The sequence below is a fragment of the Leptonychotes weddellii genome, chromosome 1, assembly GCF_054177405.1.
Source record: "Leptonychotes weddellii isolate Sample4059 chromosome 1, ASM5417740v2, whole genome shotgun sequence".
Classification (NCBI taxonomy): domain Eukaryota; kingdom Metazoa; phylum Chordata; class Mammalia; order Carnivora; family Phocidae; genus Leptonychotes; species Leptonychotes weddellii.
Window position 1 is genome coordinate 136,901,749 of NC_138369.1, and position 22,720 is coordinate 136,924,468.

Consider the following 22,720-nt stretch of genomic DNA (forward strand, 5'->3'; position numbering starts at 1 on the left):
GTGAAATAAGTCAAGCAGAGAAAGTCAATTATCATATGGTTTCACTTATTTGTGGAACATAAGGAATAACATGGAGGACATTAGGAGAAGGAAGGGAAAAATGGACAGGGGGAATTGGAGGGAGAGATGAACCATGAGAGACCATGGACCTGAGAAACAAACAGGGTTTTAGAGGGGAGGGGGGAGGGGGGATTGGTTAGCCTGGTGATGGGTATTAAGGAGGGCACGTACTGCATGGAGCACTGGGTGTTATATGAAAACAATGGATAGTGGATCTCTACATCAAAAACTAATGATGTATTGTATGGTGACTAACATAACATAATAAAATTTAAAAAATAATAAAATAAAATAAAATAATAAAAAGTATGAATAAGTACATTGTTTTGTTTCTGTTTTAATTGTGATTGGTTACTACAATCTTATATTTCTTGTCATTGAATAAGCTTACTTGCTTGTAGTTGATTGGCTAGGAAGCTGTAGGATCGCACTGACATGAAGAAAGCTTGTTTTGTGTGAGGTCAGAGCCAGCATTTCAGGGAAATCAAGGCAGTTTAAGTTTTGGTTACTTGACTGTGTTTGGTCTAAGGGTGTATTTCAAACTGTGGCCTCTGTTCTGGTTTTTCTTGAATACTTCCTTAACAATGGGGAGCAAAATATTGAGTTATTCATATATCTCAAGCCTGGCCCACTTTCAGCTTTGCTCTGTGCATGGCCTTCTCTTTTACTTATATTTTCCCTCACTCTATTCTCTTATTCCTATCCAACCATAATCACCCATGCTAATATGTTAGATATGTATTCTTAAGTATATGTTTTTGTATAATAAATAATGCTATTTCTGTGGGTCATGTTACATAAATTACATTTTGCTATGAAGTCTCTAGTTCTTATTTTTCCCCTTAGTACAGTTTTTAGGATCTATTCATTTCAGTGTATTTACATTTAATTTATTTCTTCTCATAACTGCATGGTATTCTACTGGATAACTCCAACACAGTTTTCTTATCATATTGATGAACATATAGATCAGCTTCAATTTTTTACTAACATAAGCAGTACTGAGACAAACATTCTTGTTCAGATCCCCTCTTGGATCTTTGAAAAAGTTTCTCTAGATATATGTCCAGGAGTTGCTGTGTTGGGGGCAGCAGGTTTAATGAATCTCTCTAAGTACTTCCAAGTTGCTCTCCACTACACTGTGGAGTTTATACTCCTACCAGCAATGCTGAGGGTTCCCTATTTCCACCTCCTGCCTGACACTTGGAACTATTCAAACTTAAATTTTGCCAATCTTATCAGTGCTAATTGGTGGCTCATGCCTGCAATTTTCATTTTTCTCATTATGATGGAGTTTGAATGTGTCTTCATATATTTTTTAACCTCATTCATTTGTCTTACGGGCTCCCTGTCTTTCTTTTCATTGGTTTTAAAGATTTCCTTGGGTAACCAAACTATTAATCATGTGCCATTTTATATAGAACAAGTGTCTCCTCCAAATCTTTCTCTCTTCATTAAATGAAAGTTTAAAAAAATTGTTGTATTCAAAACCATTCATTTTCTATTTTATAGTTTTGCTTTTTGGATCTTATTTGGGAAGTATTTCTCCATCCTGAAGACACAGAGATATTCCCCTCCATTTTCTTCCTTTAGCTTTATCTTTTTTTATTTAGGACTTTAACTCATTTTGAGTTCACTTTTCAACATGATTTGGGGAAGGGATTAAGGTTTATTTTTCTCCATTATTGTGGGCCAGTTTTCTCAATACCATCTACTAAAATGAGATCTCTTCCCATTGATATATAGTGCTATCTTTATAAAATTTCACATTACCATACTTAGGAACATGCTTTTCCATTGCAGAGATGTATCTGTTTCTTCATTGGTTCAGTATTTTTTTTTTCATTGCTCTTTATTATCTGATGGGATAATGTCCCTCCTACTTTTCATTGTCAAAATTGGCCTTATTTGTTTTGTTTATATATATTTATTTATGTATATTTTTTCTCTGGGTTTATATGTATGAATGTTTGTTAGGTCCTGCAAAATACCACGTTGGGATTTTTGTTGGGACCTCATTTAATTTATGGGCCAATTTTAGGAAAAAATAATATCTACATAATAGAAATTTATGCTATTTTTAACATTAATTGATACCTTTATTCAATTATTACTTTTTTTAGGGGGGGAGGGGCAGAGGGAGAGGGAGAGAGAAAATCTTAAGTTGGCTCTACACCCAGTGTGGAGCCTGACACAGAGCTCAATCTCAAAATCCTGAGATTGTGACCTGAGCTGAAATCAAGAGTTGGGTACTTAACAGACTGAGCTACCCAGGCACCCCTATTCAATTACTACTTTATGTTCTTTAAGAGATTTTTAAATTAACTCCTTAAATGTCTCATGATCTTAGTTAATATGTTTCTAAGTATTCAGCATAAAGTTTCTGTAAGTTTCTGAGATACATTATTCTTCATACTAAGGATGTTCTCTATTTTCAATTTTCCAAGCTTTTTTTTAAAAGATTTTATTTATTTATTTGAGAGAGAGAAACAGAGATAGTGACAGAGAGCATGAGCTGGGAGGAAAGGGAGGGAGGAGGGAGACCTACCCAGAGCTTGATCCCAGGACCCTATCATGACCTGAGCTGAAGGCAGATGCTTAACTGGCTGAGCCACCCAGGTACCCCTCAATTTTCCAAGTCTTAACTGATAGATTATATTTGCAAATAATTTTTCATCATATATTGAGATAGCTATGTGGTTATTTTCCTTTGCCCATCAATGTAATGAATTACACTGTTATCTCACTGATGTTAAATCATCCTTAACTTCAAGGATAAATATTTTATTTTTTATTTTTATTTTTATTTTGGGGGGGATAAATACTTTCTAATCAGAATAAATATTGTTAACATACTCACAGTTTTGATTAGCTAATAGTATTTAGAGTTTATTTATGAGTGTTCAAAATGTAAATGTAATTTTCATTTCTTGTACTGTTTTCTTTTAACTTTTTATTTAAATTCCAGTTAGTTAACATACAGGGTTATATTAGTTTCAGGTATACAATATAGTGATTCAACACATCCATACCTCACCCAGTGCTCTTTATGACAAGTGCCTTCCTTAATCCCCATCACCTATATAATGTTTTTATTTGATTCTTTGAATTTGAATAAACCAAGTTACTATTTTTTCCATTTTTTAAAATACTTGTAAAATCTAAGAATTATCTGTTCCTTGAAATTTTATTAGGATTCATCTGTGAAATCACCTGGACTTAGGTTCATTTTTTAATTTTGTTCTGTTTTTTTGATTTTTTAAGAAAGAACATTTTGATTACCATGTCATTTAACTATTTATATATTTAAGTTTTCTATTTTTTCTTGATCTGATTTGGAAATTTTCTACTTTTCTGATGTTATACTTTTTGTTTAGATTTGGAAATTTATTATTATATCGTAGTCCTTTATAGACATTTTATTACTTTCCTCATTCTCTTGTGTCTGTTTCTCACTTTCTATCAGTGACAGTCCCTCCTTTCCTCTCCCACACTCTCTCCCTCTCTCTCTCTTTCTCTTACCCCCGGCCTCCTTCTCCCTCTCTCCTATGTCTATCTGCTTTTGTCTCCCTTGCTCTCCCTGGAGCTTGCTCCTTGCTAGTATTTGTGCTCAAGTGCTCTCTCTCTTTCTCTTTCTCTCTCTGTCTCTTCTATTTGTGAAGTTTCTCTATTTTATTAATTTTCTCAGAAAACCAACTTTTTTTTATTAATTATATTTCTTTTCACTTCAGTAATTTCTTATAGTTATTTGTTCATTTTTATGTTTTTGGATTTACTAAATTCTTGAGTTTAAATGTTTAGTTTATTTGTTTTTCAATTTGTTTTTGTTTTCAGATAAAAGCACTTAGAGCTACAAATTCCTTTTTATGTTACAAGTTATTTTTGCCTACCCATTTTTGAATGTACTGTTTCAAATCCCACTTAAGCATTTTCTGTTTTGTTTAAATAATGTTTTTAATATATTCCATATCTTTTCTTTCTTTTTTTTTTTTTGTCTGCTTATTCTGTTGATTTCTGGGATGTGTGTTTAAATCTCTAAATACATAGTTGATTTATGTCATTCTCCTCTTAGTTCTGTTAGCTGTCGGTTCATATATTTTGGGGCTATGTGGTTAGATGCACGTACGTTTATGCTTGTTTTATCTCTCTAGTGTGTTTTTTTTTTAAGATTTTTATTTATTTATTATTTGACAGAGAGAGACAGTGAGAGAGGGAACACAAGCAGGGGGAGTGGGAGAGGGAGAATCGGGCTTCCTGCTGAGCAGGGAGCCCAATGTGGGGCTCGATCCCAGGACCCTGGATCAGGGCCTGAGCCGAAGGCAGATGCTTTAATGACTGAGCCACCCAGACATCCCTCTACTGTGTTTTATATAATATTTCTTTTTGTTCATAATTATATCTTGAATAGGCTCATATGTTCATTGGCATAGAATCCCTGGATCTCCAAAGTCAGGAGCCTTCATTATCCTTTTGTCCCTCCTCACCCCTACTGCGATCACAGTTTCATAGCCATATATTAACAAAGCCAACCAGAGAAGCACCTTTATGAATAACTCTTCCTAACTTTTCTTCCCCCATTGCCCAGTGTTCATGTGCTTCCTAAGTCAAGGAATAAATTATGCATATGTGTATGAAGAAATGAATATTGAATTGCCCCCACTAATAAGCACCTCACTCCTCCATTCTGAGTGGAGAAGAGATTTTTTTCCCCCAATGGTAAATGGCAAAATATGCTAACACCTGAAATGTCTCATTGTTTGCAGCGGAGTGTAGGACATGGGCTGATTGATATGAAGGATAAACTCAGGCATATGGCATGTTACCTCACTTTTTCTACACCTTTTCCAAAGTAGGTGTCATTTTTCTCCATTTTACAAATAAAGGAAAATGTTCCTTGAAGAAATTTTATTTGCCCGTTGCCACAGAACCAGTAAATGATGGAAGTGAAAGAGGAGCATAGGTCATTTTGACTCTGAATTTCACATTCTTTGAACTAGGCCAAACTGCCATTTTCTCTCCTATATCAAGGGAATTTGAGGTAAGGGAGTCCCTTTATCTCAGGATTTTTGAGAGGTTGGAAGTCAGAGTGAAAAGACTTTGTTTTTACCCTTTGGTTTGTAAGTAGCTAGGGTAACTCTATACAAAGAAATACAGAGGAGATAGGATTGCCTAAAAGCCAGAATTGATGACTAGCCTAGCATTGCATTACTGAATGCCTTTCAAGGTTTTTCTAAAAAAAAAAAAAAAAAAAATGCAAGAGAGAAATTCAAATTGTTAAAGTTAATTGCAGGATTAAATTGCCATTTGTCAATAGGAATGTAATTTGTATTATAAATTACAGGACTGTAGCTTTCAGGCATATTTTATCAATATGTTTCCAATGATTTAATAACAGTATTTCTCAAAAATAAGCCAAGCCACTTTTTTCCTCTTTTTAAATGAACATGTTCAGAGGGTTTTCATCAGTGTGCTAGCCAGCTCTGCAAAATTTCTAGTAAATAAATTATCACCAGGAGGCTCAAAATCCATTACCATAAAAAAAGCCATTTTTCCCTCCCTAATCGATTGCCCACTGTGCGACTGCTAATGGGACCATACACACATGTTGTGCAGAGGGAATTCATTTTCAGGTTCTCTCTCTTTTTTAGAATTTATTTTACAAAGAATTTCTCACTAAACTCATAAATTAGTCATTACATAAAATGAACACTTCAGCTTCCAGCAGGAAAAACGTTAAGGTTGTGCACCTAGAGAAATTTCCAAGCTGGTTCCCAAGGAAATTGAGCTTACACTAGGTGCTTTGCAAACACGATGGCACCTGCCTGGGAGAGCCAGCCCTTTTCTTGCTCCCAGAACGACAGTTTACCTGCTTACATGTCCCTGCAGGCACACACATTTCTTATATGTGCTGATAGTCTATCTGACAAGTGCACTGAGCAATGCTGACCTTTGAACTTAGAAGTTTTAAAGTGATCTTGGGGCAGATCGATCTATTTTACCAAGTTATCTCCATTGGTTTCCACAATCTCATCTTTTGCCTACAATCCCATTCTTGTATCTTTCACACATGATCTTGTAGTTGAGTAAATCCCAGTTTATAGTCCTCTATAAACTGAGAGCCTGGGCTACCAAATCAGCCCTGCCCATGCACAGAATGGCTGATCTTAGGGACTAAAATAAGGTGAGTAGCATGGAAAGGGCCTCTCTCCCCAATTTATTCCGACTGAGAGCTGTTAAATCTGAGATTTTATTTATAAGTTATTTCTTCTAACCTCTCCACTTCCTTCTCTTAACAACTTAGAATTCTAAAGCTAGTAGCAGATGTAAATTCAATTATTTAATCATCTTTAGTTCACAGATGGTTTGTCTTGATAAAGGTGATACTCTAATAAGAGGTAGAGTCTGGAATTTAGTCTACATTTAGTAATTCTTTATTTTTGAATGAAATTGTTCATTTTTGGGGGGAACATTTAACTATTAGTGGAGTTAAGCCAGCCTAAGAAGGGATGCCTACAAAAATGGGTGTGAGGTGAAGCTAAGTAAGAGAAAGTGGGCCAGGGACAGGAGGAAAAGAAACATTTAAAGGGGTTTAAGGGATGGAAAATCATAGTCGACACATAGTAGACTTAGGCAATTTCTCTGTGTGTACAGACTTGGCTCTGCCTGTCAACATATGCCTTGCTTCTCTTAAAATGTTTTAACCATTTGCTTATAATAACCTATTTTTTTTTCTCATTTTTTCCTTAGGTAAGTTGCTGTTCCTGCTTTTAAAAACAGTATTGCCCCAGAAAAAGTCAGATATATGGGCCGGGTAACTACTATATCATGGCTTCTCTACTCTCCATCTTTGGGTAACTGCTTTTCTTTGTCTATTTTTTTCTTAGCTCGAGACTTAATTGCACAGAAGTCAGGGTTTGATGGCATAATCCTTATATGAGCCAAATGGTCATTTATAGACTGTTATACAAGGACTACAATGTTCGTTCGCATATTTATGTTTACTATCCAGTTTCTTGTGAGTTTCTCACTGGGTATTGTCTGACAGATCTTGATGAGGTCTCAAAAACCAAATGACGCTCCTTCCAACACTTAGCCATACAAAATGGTGGTATTCAGATTTTATAGTGGAGTAAAACAGTTTATTTTTCTGTACCAAAGTTACACAGCTAATGTCTTAGATGTATGTTGATTAATCAGGAATTCTTTGTATGGTTATGGTCTGGCATAAACACTCATGATATATTTGAGAAATTCTTTTGCCTTTTATTTGCAATTCTTTAGTTATGTTACCCTTTCTGATAGCCTCCTGTTTATTTTACTGTTCTGATAGATGTAAGATTCAGTGATTGATGATAGATAGATAGATAGATAGATAGATAGATAGATAGATAGATAAAGGAAGAACACCTGTTTACTTGAATGACTACTAAGGAATAAAACTGTGACTATTATTGAAATATCACAAAAATCATAAAGATTTGTAAAGGATGGAGATTTATAATTGGTAGGGATTTTTTTTTTAGCAATGGAGATACTTAATGTCCTGTGATTCTGTTCTGATGTGTCATACCCAAAACAAACTAAAACATTCACTGCAGCTTTTCTAAGTACAAAACTCCCCAAACATATTTTGTTACCAATGTGTGCGTGTGTGTGTGTGTGTGTTTTGAGCCTGGATCCAATCAAATCAGAATTTTAAATGGAGTTAACTGAACAATTTCTAGATTGCCAAAATGGTCGGCCTAAAACAGGAAATACAAATGTAAATCACTGAGTCCTGAAAATAGCCACAGATCCTTAACAGTTTGAAAATAAATAGCTGTAGTGGGATTTATGGTATTAAAGCTTTGGTCTAATTACAAACATTAATTTTCTTTAGTAGCATTGCTATAGCAACTCTATAGCTAGAGGGTCTCAGGCAAGACCCAAATTATATATCTTAGAAATCCTTTCCTCAGTTATTAACACCTTGCATTATTGAAACTTTAAGGTATTTTACATTCAAATGGGCTTTCATCAACTATATAATTTGTTTTCTCTTTTAAAAAGTTTTTAACCTAATTTAGACAGAAAATATTTCCATGTTTAGGTTTCACTTTATTCCCTATTTCTCAAATACTACCTCGTTTCCTTTGTGTTTAGGCTTTTAACACCACAGGAGAACAAATTTTAAAATATATATTTCATTGATATTTTCAGAAAAAAGAATTATGTTTGCTTTGGGAACTTTAACAGAGAGTTTTCTGACTCCTGTGTAATTATAATCTCAGTCTTAATGATACATTAGCAGATTTTTGCATCTAATCTATAAACAAATGCAAAACGCTGTAATAACATAGTCTTGAGTGGCAAATCTAAAACCATGGAAGTTAGGTAACCCTTAAACATAAGAAATAAGAGTGAAATATATATCTCTCTACATATAACATACATACATGCATATGAGGAAGAATAGCTGAAATTGTCAATGACTAACATTATTTTAAGTTGTTAAATAAACAAATATAATTATTCCTCTTTACATAGTACTGGTGAAATTGCACATTAAAAATAAACTTCACTGTAGACTATCTTTTTATCAGGGATGTCCAATTCAATAATTATTTAAAAAGCATCTCTTTATTATTGGGAGCTATGCTAAATACTCGAGAACAGATAAATGTAAAAATAAAGATGTTGTTCCCAAGTAGTTCTTAACAGAGTGGTAGAGAAAAGCAAGGTCTATACATAAAAATAATATATGCATATATTACATACTAGCTACATACTATATGCATATATAATGTAAATTAGATTATATATTTTATATGTATGTTATATGTTATATTATATATACATATGTTTATTACATATTCATATATGTGAAGCATAAGCAGAGTGTTGTAAGTACAAAGAGAAAAATAAAATTTTGGACTGGAAAATTGGAGAAAATTTATGAAATGATGCCTTGTGAGCCTTGTGATAGGAAGATGGATAGAAATTTAAGGTAGTTTAGAATCATACTAAGGTAGTTTAGAATCATACTAGATAGAAAACCCATGAGCAAGACCCAGAAGAGGAAAGGGCATTTTTGGGAAACCAGATGAGTTCTAAAAAGAGATTGTTAGGAGATGTAATTGCCTTAAAAAAGAAAGAGAGAGGGGGAAAGAAATTAGATGACATAATTCTTAAATTCCCAGAATTAATTAGGTATTTTTGATGCATATGGCCTTAAGATTATAAGAAACTTAATTTCATGGCATTCTCCTCTTTTTGATTTAATACTTTACCCTTCATAAGAATCAATACACATTTGACAGTGAGTTAATTATCCCCACTAGAATATAAGTTCCTCCATTGGTTTATAAAATCACTGAGAAAGAGATTGTACAGTTGAGGAAAAAGCCATTCATCTTCGTATATCTGTTTTTAGCTAAATTCTTTTTATGTAGTTTACCTTAAATAACATTGGTTCATTGTCTTACAAAGACTTTTTTTCACTGTCTTGACTTCTTCTACCAAGCCACACCTTACACTTTCCTCCCTGGGTTCCCAAACTATTTGACCATGTGCCCTAGACCAAAACATGGAACCTTGCAAATTCCTGCCCCAAAGCAATGGTGCAAAGAACAAAAACTCTGAAATTGGCCTATCATTGAAACACTTCACCATTACCCTGCAGTGTAACTCTGAATAAGTTCTGTAATATCTCTGTCCTTCAGTTTCCTTGTATATAAGATGGGGATAAAAAATTTAGAGTTGTTTTGAAAGTAGAAATTAATATATCTAAATAGATTGAAATATGCCTGGCTCATAATAGCTATGTAAGTGCTTGCTATTTTCCACTTTGAATGCTAAAGTATTCAAAACACAGCTTTTGTTCAAATATAGTAGAGGGTCTTTTTAAACATTAAATATAATTAAATATAATAATTCCTTGGAATTAGTTAATAAATGAAATTTATAATACATATGATATTCCTGTCTTAATCACTGAGCCTACATATATACAGAAACATTTCATTTTAAGTAGAACTGTGTCTGAAGTAGTTTTCAAAGAATAAAGCTAAGCCAGAGCAATTTTAGATGCTGTACCTTATGCAGCATGTCTTTGCCTACAGCTCAGTGTTTTATTCTTAGCTAATGTGCTGTATATTTGTTCTTCTGGCCAGAAATCGTACTAAGGAGGTCAGACCTATCTTTAATTCTCTTCTGGTGCCTCTCATTTATACTTATATTGCCATTCCTAACAAACAATCCTGTGTCACTCAGCTTTTTTAGTATTTCATTCTGCAATGATAACTGAAAAGTATATTTGGTAATAACAGGTATTGCTGCTTTCATTTGTCTCAAGTGCTATTTCCGTTGTCATCTATTGCAGTTTAATGACCCAAACCTTGATAGTACTCTGGGATGAGCTGTGTGGTAGGCAACACTTGAGTGAAAAGGAGAGTCTGATCAGTCACTCAATGAGAGAACATGGAGGTGGGAGTTACTTTAGAGCAAGATTTCCAGAAGACAAGGACTCTAATGGGGATGTTTTCAATATTGTTTCCCTGCTCCACTACAAATAGCAGGAAAATATTGAATAATACAGTTCACTAAAGGTTCATATATTTTATAAGCAATTTTATCAGAAGTGATGTTATTTCTCTAAAGAGCATTCTTATTAGTCTTTGGATTGTGCCAGAAAACCGTGAATATGTCAAAAATGACACAATCACTTTCACTTATAGTGCAGGGTGCACCAAATCAAATACTGAACCAGAGGTAAAGTACACAGAGTGATTGCATTTAATGAAGTTCAGCTGCCTTTCCCTTTACTTTGGAAAGTGAGAGAAGAATGTTCTTGAAGCAGTATTTGCTTGAAGAAGTAAAATAGCAGAATATAATTTAGAACCAAGAATAAGGGTTACCATAGAAAAATTCTAGGTGTCAATATGGATGAGATGACCACTGGAGAAGCAGTGTAGCAAATAATAAACATAGAATTCAACCTCCCCCCCCACCCCCTAGTTCCTAATTGAATAATGTGTAGCGGTAGAGTTTCATTATAATACTTCAAACTTGGGATTGATTTCCTTGGGGAAAATAGCTATAGAAAGCTTTCTGGGTTATAGATAATTTTGCATACACACAAAAATATTTTGTAGAATTTGTTATTTGAATTTAATAGTGACATTCACCAAAATTTTTCAATTCATGATGTTACAGTCCTTTTAAGACTATACCCTGGCTGTATTTCAAAGTGCATAGTGTGTATGTATGCATTTATTTACAGTAGATACAGAGATGGATAGATAGATGATAGACAGACAGATAGATAGATAATATATAAATCAATTGGTCCTTTTGTCTCAAATTCATTTCCTACATTTCCCCCTGCTCTGCTCTGTATCACTTGTACCTGACCCTACCAGCTACATTTTTCTGCTTGATTTCTTCTATGTTTAGCCAATGGAAGGCACTGGTGGAAGGTTGGCAGTGAGAACAAATGAGCCGGGCTATTACTGTCCATCTTGGTGGCTCTGCATCTCTTCCACAGTCCTAGCTCTCATAGGACAGCCTCTATTGTGATTGCAGTTTTCTTTGGGTGGCCTGACTCTCAGGCCCTGGTAACAACTGCTTCTCCCTTGGATTCCGGGGATGGCAATATCTTTCTTCTGTTGCTCATCTCTCATTTATTTTATCATCTTCTGTTTCGTTTTTAGCCCTTCCATCATCATTGTAACTTCTTCCCTGGATTAAATTTCCTCTAGTGAATTCCATTTTCTTGATTATGCTTATACTGATTCTATTTGTTGATCTTAGAATTTGGAGGCTCTGTATAAGTTTAATCCATAGCCATTTCACAATTTAAATGGATAGTCAGCCTTCATGCAGGTCCCAGCATGTCCAACTTACTCTCCTTAGATCTTTCTGTTATAAGGCATAACTTCACCTGTGATACCTCCACATTAGCCTTGCACCTTTTCAAGCATACCCAGTAATGCTTTTACTCTATTATTTCTCACTGCAGAAGCCAACCTGATTGGAGAAGCAATTTGCTAATGTGCTTTAAGCCATTAAAGAAAAAAAAATGTTCCAAAGAATGTGATACTGAGAAACTCATAGAAGTTTAAAGAGTAAAAAAAGATTTGGAAAAAAAGAGGATTTGACTTTTTTTTTTTTTTTTTTTTTTTAATGGAGAAGAGTAAGCTTCATTTACACCAGAAAGGTTGGTAAAGCATGGATGCACTGATAGGAAATGGCCTTCTGGATAGAAAAAGAACATGAGAAAATGAGTATGTAATAAACATAGGGAGCCATAAAGTTCTGAGACTGAGTAAAACAGACTGTGAGTGTGGGAGCCTAGGGGAATAATGGTGGCTAACTGGAAGGAAGCACTGTGAAATGTATATAAAAGAGCTCAAAATGGCAGGTCTCCAACTTCCACTGAAAAAGTAGAGCAGTTCTGATGGAGTGAAAATGGCTGGAATGCAGAGTGACTGGAAATTCATGGAATGAGGAGTAAGTTTCTAGTTATTGCTGAGGGGTTGGTTGATCATTAGGTAATGAACCACAGAATTGACATCCAGAAAGTTAAGGTGAGGATGGCCAGAATTAACCTCTGTTGGGCCAGGTAGAGTGCATTTTCCTCTAAAAACTCATTTTTTGAAGTATTGTACAATATCTTATGCTCTAATGAACACCATAAGATCCTATAGGTTTTGGAAAATAGACTCCATGGCATGTGTTAGTTTATTGAAAGATGAAATAATGACATTTTTTTCAGATTTTTAATATAACATATCCAATACATATTATTTATTTTAGATGAAAGACATATTTACCAATACCAAAGCATCAATTTAGATACTGCACAGCCAATGATAGGGGTTATTGTTCTCCTTAAATAACAACTATTTGCAGTCTGATGTACCTTAAAAAATATTTTTTTCTTATAAACTCTTCAAATCTTCGAAGTTTCTGATTATAAAGTAACACTTGGTAGAAGTATCCTGAAAGCATTAAGTCAAGATCGGAAAGATTTGCATGAACCTGACACTTCTGATCACTTGTGGATGATAATACCAGATAAATTCAAATTTAAAATGAGCAGTAGACTCAATGCATTTTCTTTTCAAGTTGCATTATAGTACAAACTAAAATTTAAAAAAGCTTATGAACTACTTCATAAACTTTTTATAAATATTATGTTCATAATTATGAACATATGGTCATACTTATGAACATTAGTCCAATGTTAGGACTAATATATTTATTACTCTTTTTATATCATTTTGTTTTATTTTGTTTTCATCATGATAAGTGCACTCTTTAATCTCCATCCCCTATTTCCCCCATCCCCTCATTCACCTCCCCTTTGGTAACCTTCAGTTTGTTCTCTGTTGTTAAGAGTGTTTCTTAGTTTTTTCTCTTTTTTTTTTTCTTTTGCTCATTTGCTAAGTTTCTTAAATTCCACATATGAGTGAGATCATACGATATTTGTCTTTCTCTGGCTGACTTATTTCTCTTAACATTACACTTTATAGCTCTATCCACGCTGTTGCAAATGGCAAAATTTCATTCTATTTTATGGCTGAATAGTATTCCATAATATTATATATATATATATTACATCTTCTTTATCCATTCTTTTATCAATGGACACTTGGGATGCTTCCATAATTTGGCTATTATAAATAATGCTGCAATAAATATAGGGGGTGAATATATCCCTTTGAATTAATGTTTTTATATTTTGGGGGTAAATACCCAGTAATGCATTTCCTGGACTACAGGGTAGTTCTATTTTTAACTTTTTGAGAAATCTCCATACTATTTTCCAGAGTAACTGCACCAGTTTGCGTTCTCACCAAGAGTACCAGAGAGTTCCTTTTTCTCCACATTCTTACTAACACTTGTTGTTTCTTGTGTTGTTGATTTTAACCATACTGACAGGTGTGAGGTGATACCTCATTGTGGTTTTGATTTGCATTTCCCTGATGCTGAGAGGTATTGAGCATCTTTTCATGTATCTGTTGGCCAACTGTATGTCTTCTTTGGAGAAATGTCTATTCATGTCTTCTGCCCATTTTTAATTGGATTATTTGGTTTTGGGGTATTGAGTTGTATCAGTTCTTTAAATATTTTGATACTAATCCTTTATCAGATTATTCTTCTTAGAAATTCATAATGAATCTTAGAGGCCAAGTAAAGGGCTAATTTCCTTTAAAGATCACTATATAAATTATTTAATTTTAGATGCCAGTTTTTTCGCTGAAGTCTGTTAAGCCATTATGTTTATGAATTTGATGGTCTCCATTACTTCCTTTGGCTTCTTTAGCTTGACCTTCAAACTATTAGTTTTAAGACTAGAATCTCTTCAAGTGATAGATATTAGAGATTCTTTCATCCTTCTGTCTTCCTTCCTTCATACAACAGAAAATTACTTCTGAATACTAATAGGAAAATTTTAGCCCTAACAAAGTGTCTTGTTTTATCCATCCATCCAATAAAAACAAAAACTCAAATCTCAGCAATTCCACTTATTAGCTGTGTGACTCTAAGCAGATCACGACTTGGGAATCAAAATCTCCTCAAATTTAAAATATGCAAAATGTTGTCTACTTTTTAGGGTTGCAGGAGGATTAAATGAATATTGCAGATGACAATGCTTTATGGACTTTAGAGAAATATATCAATATTAAGAAATATATCAATAATACTTTTTAAAATTAGTTTCTACTATATGAAAAGTATGGGTTAGGCTCTGTTGGGGAAGGTAGAAAATAGGACATGACTTCTCACCTCAAAAAGTTGATAATACAGTTAAGTTGAGCTAGTCAATTTGCTTTATTTGGTTGATAAAGCCAAATGAATCCCTGGGAAGTAGTGTTTTAGGAGGCTAACACTTGTCTTAAAAACTAGGGTTGCTCTTTGATTGTTCATCTAGGTAACAGTTTGAAATCACATTTTTAAATTTATGGAAATCACATAATATCAGGGTTGAAGCAAATTCTAGCAAGCTTTAGTCCAACATCTTCATTATAACAAATGATAAAACTATAACCTAAGTAAATGAAGATATGTGTCCACAGTCACTCAGCAAAGTAGTTGATGAGTCAGGAATAGAATTCAGTTCTCTTAATTTTAAGCACAGAAAAATAGGATTAATCATTTTACTTGTACTCATTCCAAATTCTATTGATCTGTACTTTTTATATTCTCTTATGTGGAAACTTTGAAGATGTATCAAATGTATCAAAAGGAAAATGTATAGAAGAAAAGAGGACTGATAAACCTAATGGTCCTTTGTTGTAGGACTTACTGAGAAACATAATCCCTCTTCAGAATTGACCGTTAGAAAAAATAGGTCAAACATACTAAATTGAGAAGTATTCAGTTTTTAGGAAAGCTTAATATAAGTAAATGATTAGTATTATATGACTGTTGTGTGCAGGACTTGAGTAAATTTAAGGATAGGCAAAATATGTGACTTTGAATTATAAATGGTCATTCCATTGGCTTGAAAATCCTGGGAATTATATACTGGTGAGTACCATACTGGTAGAGAAATTAGGATAATAGGAAATAGAAGGGTATATCCAAAGTAAATATCTCACCTTAATTTCCAAATAACCCTTACTTCTATATCTCCAGGTATGTATAAGATACTACCAAGTTTATATCAAAAATTTCCATTACTGTGCAGAATTAATAAATGTTAAACATTGTCATATTTACTTCTAGTTGTTTTTATAAATAAAGTATTACAAATTGTGTAATGTTCTTTTTCTGATTCCCTTTAACAATTTATTTGTAGCCCCATGTGTGTTTCTATAAACCTAAATGTTTATAGTTTCTACTATTTGCTGGACATACAACAGATGCTTAACAAGCTTCTTGATTCTAATTTGAGAGAACACGTTACTTTTCTGATGCCTTTTAAAAAATTACCTTTCTGATTTTTGTGTTGTTTTATATTTCATCTAACTTTTAATATCCAGGATTCTAAATTATATTGAGAAAGAAAAATAAAATTAGAGGCACTGGAAGACAAGGTACTTTTCCCATTTTACAGATTCTTACTTAAATAGCTTCATTTTCCCTTCATCTCATACCTTATTATAACTATTCTTTATACAACCCTTACTTGAAGATGATGGGGATAATGATGATGATGATGATTATAGTTGTCATGCCTGGATTATTTCTGGGAATTTGAGGAGAAACCAGAAGAGGAGAATCGGACCTGAATTGCTTTGGTGGTGTCTTATCCACAAAGGCAACTCTTAAATTTTAAGTTTTTCTGAAGCAAGGAAGATGTGTCCTTATAATGAATTTCCTAAACTCAATTTTAGGGATAATTGAACAGAAAAATATTGGAATCATGGTGAACTACATATGAGAGAAACCCCCTTAACATGTTTTTGGTCATTGTTGAAATAGTCAGACAAGTGTTCTGATTTTTAATGTTATAGCAGGCAAAAAGAAAATGATACAATGACTTCTTTGTATCTTCATGTTGAAAGCTGGAAAACAGTCTAGTTTCAGTTTGACATGAAATGTAGGCCAAGTTCTTGAATATAGATTGTGCCCTAGTTATTTATACTTCTTTTTTGGGGGGGGGCAATGGCTGTATGACTATAATGGGTTGGCCTCATGACATCTTCAAAGGCCAGTAGGAAGCTGGGGAGCCAAAGCAGGATAGAAGCATCTGGACTAGTCTGTAATAAAAGATCAAATAGCACATGTGTTTATATGTGTTTCTTTACCAACTCCCAAATTAGTACAACTCAAGATATTGATGGGTCTGAAAAGGCATCTACAGTGTATGCATCAACAGAGCCTGAAAAGAAAACAAATCACAGAGAGCATCCTGTGGTTCTATTATTTTAGTTTTCCTTAAATCTATGTTAACTAATTGCTTTGATTTTGTTCCTGCAGGTACTCTGTTCTGTTAACCTAATACAATGCTATTATAAAAAACAAACTTAAAAACCAGGCTATAGTGTTACCATTGAGCTATCTGCCCACCCACTCAAGTAATGGAATACTTGGTTCTGTTAGAACATGCTTTTATTAAAGAGTCACAATGCTCTTTACAAATATTAACTCATTAATTTGCTTAGGCATCCCTCCGTGGCTCCTAGAAAGTATTATTTTTCTCAGTATTTATGTGTCTGTTCTTGGATGAGAACCATTGAAACACACTTGTAAAGACCCCCTTCCTTTTCAGCATCTCTCCTTTGTGCCCTCCACATCGACTCATCCACTAAGCACAATGTTGCAATGCCTACATGCACTGGTTGATGACCAAGAGTGAGACTGAAAATTGGAAAGAACATTGCCACTCCACTCCCAACCTTACCTTCCTCCAAATTTTTCCCTGGCATCCAAAGTAAGATGAATGCCAAGGGCAGGTAGCGTCCTGTTATTCTCTGTGTAGCAATGGCATTCTGAAAGGTCACAGAGTAAGAGGAGGAGTGTTTCTTGCTGTGAATTACTCTTGAGATGAAAACTGCGTTTTAATCTAAATCTGTGGTTGTATAGCTATTCAGTTGGTGACTATTTGGGATGGCTTTGACATCGCTTCTCGGCCTTTTGGCTAAGATCAAGTGTGGGATGGCTTTGACTGGGGTGGTAGCAGGAATCCAATTCTGTGAGTCTGAGAATGGACTCCCATCTTGCTATAATTGACTCCCATAATGAAAGGAGGAAGGGAAAATACCACAAGTGTTTAATATCTAAGCAAAGTGTTTTCAGATCTGCTTTTTTTTCCATCAAACATCAGACATACACATGCTAGGAAATATAATAGTTGCTATTCAGTTTAGATCACTTTAACCAATTTTTTTCATTTTTCAAGCTTAATTCATGCTGTAGTTTTGCCATTTACTGCAACAAATACTTTATCTGCTTTCAAAATAAGGTAAACAGCATCAGCTGGTGGAGGCATTGGGTTTATTCTTCATTACATCTCCCCAAGGCAGAAAAAAAAAAAGACTTTAAGTAGATGTAAATGCTATTTACAAGGCTGACAGATGCTGAAACTTTCTTCCCATTTGTCCTGCTGGAAAATAGAAGGTTGAAGTTAATACATCTGACGGGGTCTTTCTCAGTCCTGTGTTTTGGCCATTCACCACGTCCTATTGTCTTTCTCTCCCATTATGTAGTAAGGCAGGCAGACCAGTTATTGTAGGAACACATTAGCTCAATGTATATGTGTTTGGGCAGGTTGTAAACACATCCCAAGTCAGAATGACTTGTGGAAAAGACAATGCCAAGTGAGTGGAATCATCAGCAAATTTCAAAAGGAGAGGTTTATTCCTTGTTCCATTCCATCTTTCATTTTCTTACTTAATAAACACTGAATACCATAGAGTGAATATAAAGAAAAATTCTAAAACTTTGAACCCTTCTAATAACTCTCAGCCTTTCATAGGAGACATATAAGAAATAAAACAATGAACTCTGTGTAGTGTTCGATGGGAATTCACATGTTTTAAAGGCAAAGAGGAAGGAACCCTGACTATGTCTGAGGAGAGCTGAAGGATTTCCTCAGAGGTAGAAACATGTGTAGAAAGTCTCAAAGCATGAACTCATGCAGTAGATTAAGAAAAAGGAGTCTTTCTAGACAGCAGGATATACAAATTCACGGATGTGTAAGGGAGCATGTTGTGTCTCAGGCAAATAGTTTGGTGTGAGTGTGATTAAGGACTACATACACCTGAGAGAGTGGCAAAAAGTGTAGTTTGCGAGCTATGGAGAGGTAACCTTTAAAAGTCCTTGGATGTCTTGTGAGGGAGTTGGATTTCAGTTGTGATGAGAGGTGATCTGGAGAAGTTTTTAGGTTGAGACAATTTCAAAAGCTCTAGTATCTGATGGATATGAGTAGCAGCTAGTAACTATTCCTTTCTTCAACTTCTGGTTAAGCTGAGGTTGAGACACCCCGTTTCCAGAACCTGGTTGGGATGGATATAATTCATCTGCCTCACTTTGCTGAAGGAGCAGACTCGACCAAATGGCAAAATATAAAAAGCACTTCATAATCTTTAAAGAAATCTTATGAGCTGGACTAAGGCTATCACAGTGGGGCTAGAGAAGGGAGAAGCTGGAGGGGAGTGGTAAGGGGAAAGAAGTGGCAGTACTTTGACCATGACTCAGTGAACCATGCAGGTTCAATGAAGATGAGTAAATGATTATTCTGAGAAATGTAAGTTGGGATACAGAAGGTAGCATTTCCCGCTCTGGAAAAGAGCAGACTTGTAGAAAAACTGTGGTAGGAGAGAAACAGCTTAGAATCCTACATTCAACTGAAGTTGATGGCTCACACATAGTTCAAAGTATCTAATTGTCCTTGATGTTTCTATAGCAGCTTCATGATAGGTTTTAAATGACTTTACTTCAGTAATAATGTTAAATGGGGCTTAGGTAACTCTTTCAGTTCCTTAGAATTGTAAGACACACTGTGGGAACAAGAGCAAGGGGGCCTCTAAGTTTATGCTAATAATAAACATAATTTATAAATAAATATTAATAATATAAGTAACAATGTAATGAAATATAATAAGCTTGTGTTAAGCATATTACATATATTATCTCATTTAATCCTCTCAATGATAGGAGGGAGGTAGTCTCATAATGACCATTTTATGGAAAAAAGATCTAAGAACCAGTAAGGTGGGATGATTGCCCCGGGGTCTCAGACTATCAAGTGGAATAAACGGGATTTAGACCCAGACTTGGTTAAAAAAAAATAGACTGGAGGTGTGCAAGGCTGACTTGTGTATCAGTAATAACCCACAGTGCATCAGGCAGCCTATCATCATGAAGCTCCCAAATAAAAAGGCTTTTTTTTTTCTAAATTGTTTCTTTAAGAAGTCTAAACTTATTAAGCCAGAGACAGAGACAGAAAGAGAGAGAGAGAAAGAGAAGGAGGAGATGCAAGGAATTTGTTTAATATATAAAGACTTCAAAAACTACCATCTGATTAGAGTATATCCCATCATTCTATCACAGGTTGTAAGGAGAGTATTAATTAGTAGTTTGGAAGATAGAGCCGCCCTTGAAGCAACCCTTAAGGAAATAGCTCAGGTCATTCTGCCAGAGCTTCTACTAATGAACTGCCTTTGCTCACTGGAGATGTACCTAAAAGTGGCCTCCAGGCTATTCCCATAGGCATTGCCACTAACATCCCGGTGCCAAACAGAAAAGCTGTCTGTAACCTGCTACATGCACTCTCCTCACTAAGGAGAGCTGGGGGATGGTACCTACTATCTATCTGTTTATCTATCTGTCTGAACACATAATTTTTGGCATCTTGGTTTCACTAATAGTAGAAAGTGAGTTTTTTAAGGTATATTTGACAGTGAGCTTTCAGGTATGATGTCAAAATCTATCCTGTCTTCTTCTTCCCAGTGGTTCTTTTCCTAAGACTTATGGTGAGAAAAGAAATGTGCCCTAATATCTTGGCTTAAATCCAAGCCAGGAAATTCTGTTAAGCCTCGAAAATTAATTTCTCCAACACTTTCAATTAGTTAAGAAATTCTTCTTCCTTCCCTTCTTTAGGAAAGTGGAAGTGCCTGTCCTACTATCTTCCTTTGAATTCAGAGGCAAAAATGCACTTGTTGAGAAATACATTTGACAGCGGGGGGATTGAAAGAGTCTGCAGAGATGTGAGGTTACTGCCGTATTTCTGTGAAAATCTATAGCCTAACCTCTGGCCTTTTAGGGGAAAAATAACATGCTCTTTCTACAATCAAAGTATCCAGTGGTGCCATTACTCCCAACACAAGGAAGTAAACACATAAATAAAATATTAGTGGTGATTATAACAGCATGTTCTATTTATTTTAAGTCTGTTATCATTTTCAGTAGCTTGAACAAGGCATCCTGAAATTCACCGAAGGCATTTGTGCATACCTTTTTCTGCAGGAAATTTGTACTCATTGATCTAATTAAGACTTAAAGCAGTTGAGCTCTACTCAGCTATCATTTTGGAATATCTGCCTTATGTTACGTATAAGAAATTTACCTTTTCTGACTTTCCTACCCCCTCTTCCTTTTTTCTCACCCTTAAACAGGGATATTTGTGAAAAGGGATGTGTTTTGAGAGAAATTAAAAGTGATAATGGAGAGAAAGGACGCCCAGTACCTGAGCAGGAAAGACATGCAGAAGGGAGGCAGTAATGGAGGAGGATTATGAGAAAATTAAACAGATAAATTTACAGAAACACCAAATAATTCTTTCCATGAATTTCTGTGTCTCTTCCCATTATTCTCTTTGAAGATCATGAGCCCTGTAATTCCTCTCTGTCTTTCTTGTTCTCCACTGAATCTCCACAACTTCTAAAACAAATCAAATCAAGAATTAACCTTTTAAGCATGAAATATATCTCTTTGCTATGCCAGACATGTCCTCTATAAATCATTCTGTGGAAGAAGTCTGGAGATCTGCACAGCTCCAATCCTCACGTGCTGACTCAACTCAGGAGGTGCTAGCAGCGGCCCCCCTCATTTACCATGATGGCCTTTCTCTGGCTGAAATACTGTTTTCCTACAGCCTTAAGTAGGAACGAGTGCTTCAGATAACTTCCTCATGCACTGTACAACAACACCACAATTATAAACCTAGCACAGTGGCAAGGTTATAGGCCCAGAGGAAAGAATGGTAAAACATAATTATTTGTGAGTAACAAAGTAATTCCATGGCCTGAAGCTGTTGACTTATGCTAAAGCTAAAAATCACAAGGGAAAATATCAAGGAGGCAAGACAATCCCAGGTTCTTAGAACCTTTCCCATCTAGCTTTGCCCAAGGCTGCTCCCCGTACAGAACTCAGAGGTGCTGGTTCCTCGCCATCTCATCACCCCCGGCCACAACAGTCATGAAAATAACAATGGCAACCATGTACTGCATGCCTAATCTATGCTAGGCAAGGGACACTGTTCCCACTAATCCTTCCCTTAGCCCTGCAGAGTTGGTACATAGATAGCTGGTATCACTGTACAAAGGCTTTGAATAGCATGTCCAAGGTCACAGAGGGAGGGGTTGGAACACTCAGGAATCAAACAGGGCATCCTGACTCAAACTCTGCTCTTGCCTTGACTCAAAAGGAGAGTGTAGCCAACCCACAGGTCTTTGATATCTTCCCATTCTCTGTAAGTAGCTTTGCTCTAAATGCATGTGCTTCTAGAAAAGGAGAACCTAAGGCATGGGGAGAGGATTTTCCTCTACACTAATATACTGTGTGTGTGTATGTATATATGTATATGTGTGTGTGTGTGTATGTGTATATATATATATATGATGGCCCATTAGAAGACTGCAATTCAAAACAAATCAAATCAAGAATTAACAAGTTAATGTCAAATTTCTAAATAAGTGTGATATAATTCTTAAATATATATTTATGCCAATATTTTGTGATTTGATGGTTTATACAATGTCTTGTTTGTATAGAAGTACATTTTCATAGATCAGATTTGTATAAAGTGGAGAATACCCATAACCAAAAACAAAGTAAGACTTGGGATTTTATTGAAGCGTGGTTGGCCCTGGCTCTTTATCCTCTGCTTGGCAGTTGCATGATCTTGTACCAGTAGTCTTTGAATATCTGTTCTGAGTTTCAGGTTCCTGGGCTATAAAAGGTGAGAGAGTCCATCTGCCTCAGAGAGCTATTGTGAAGCTTAGGT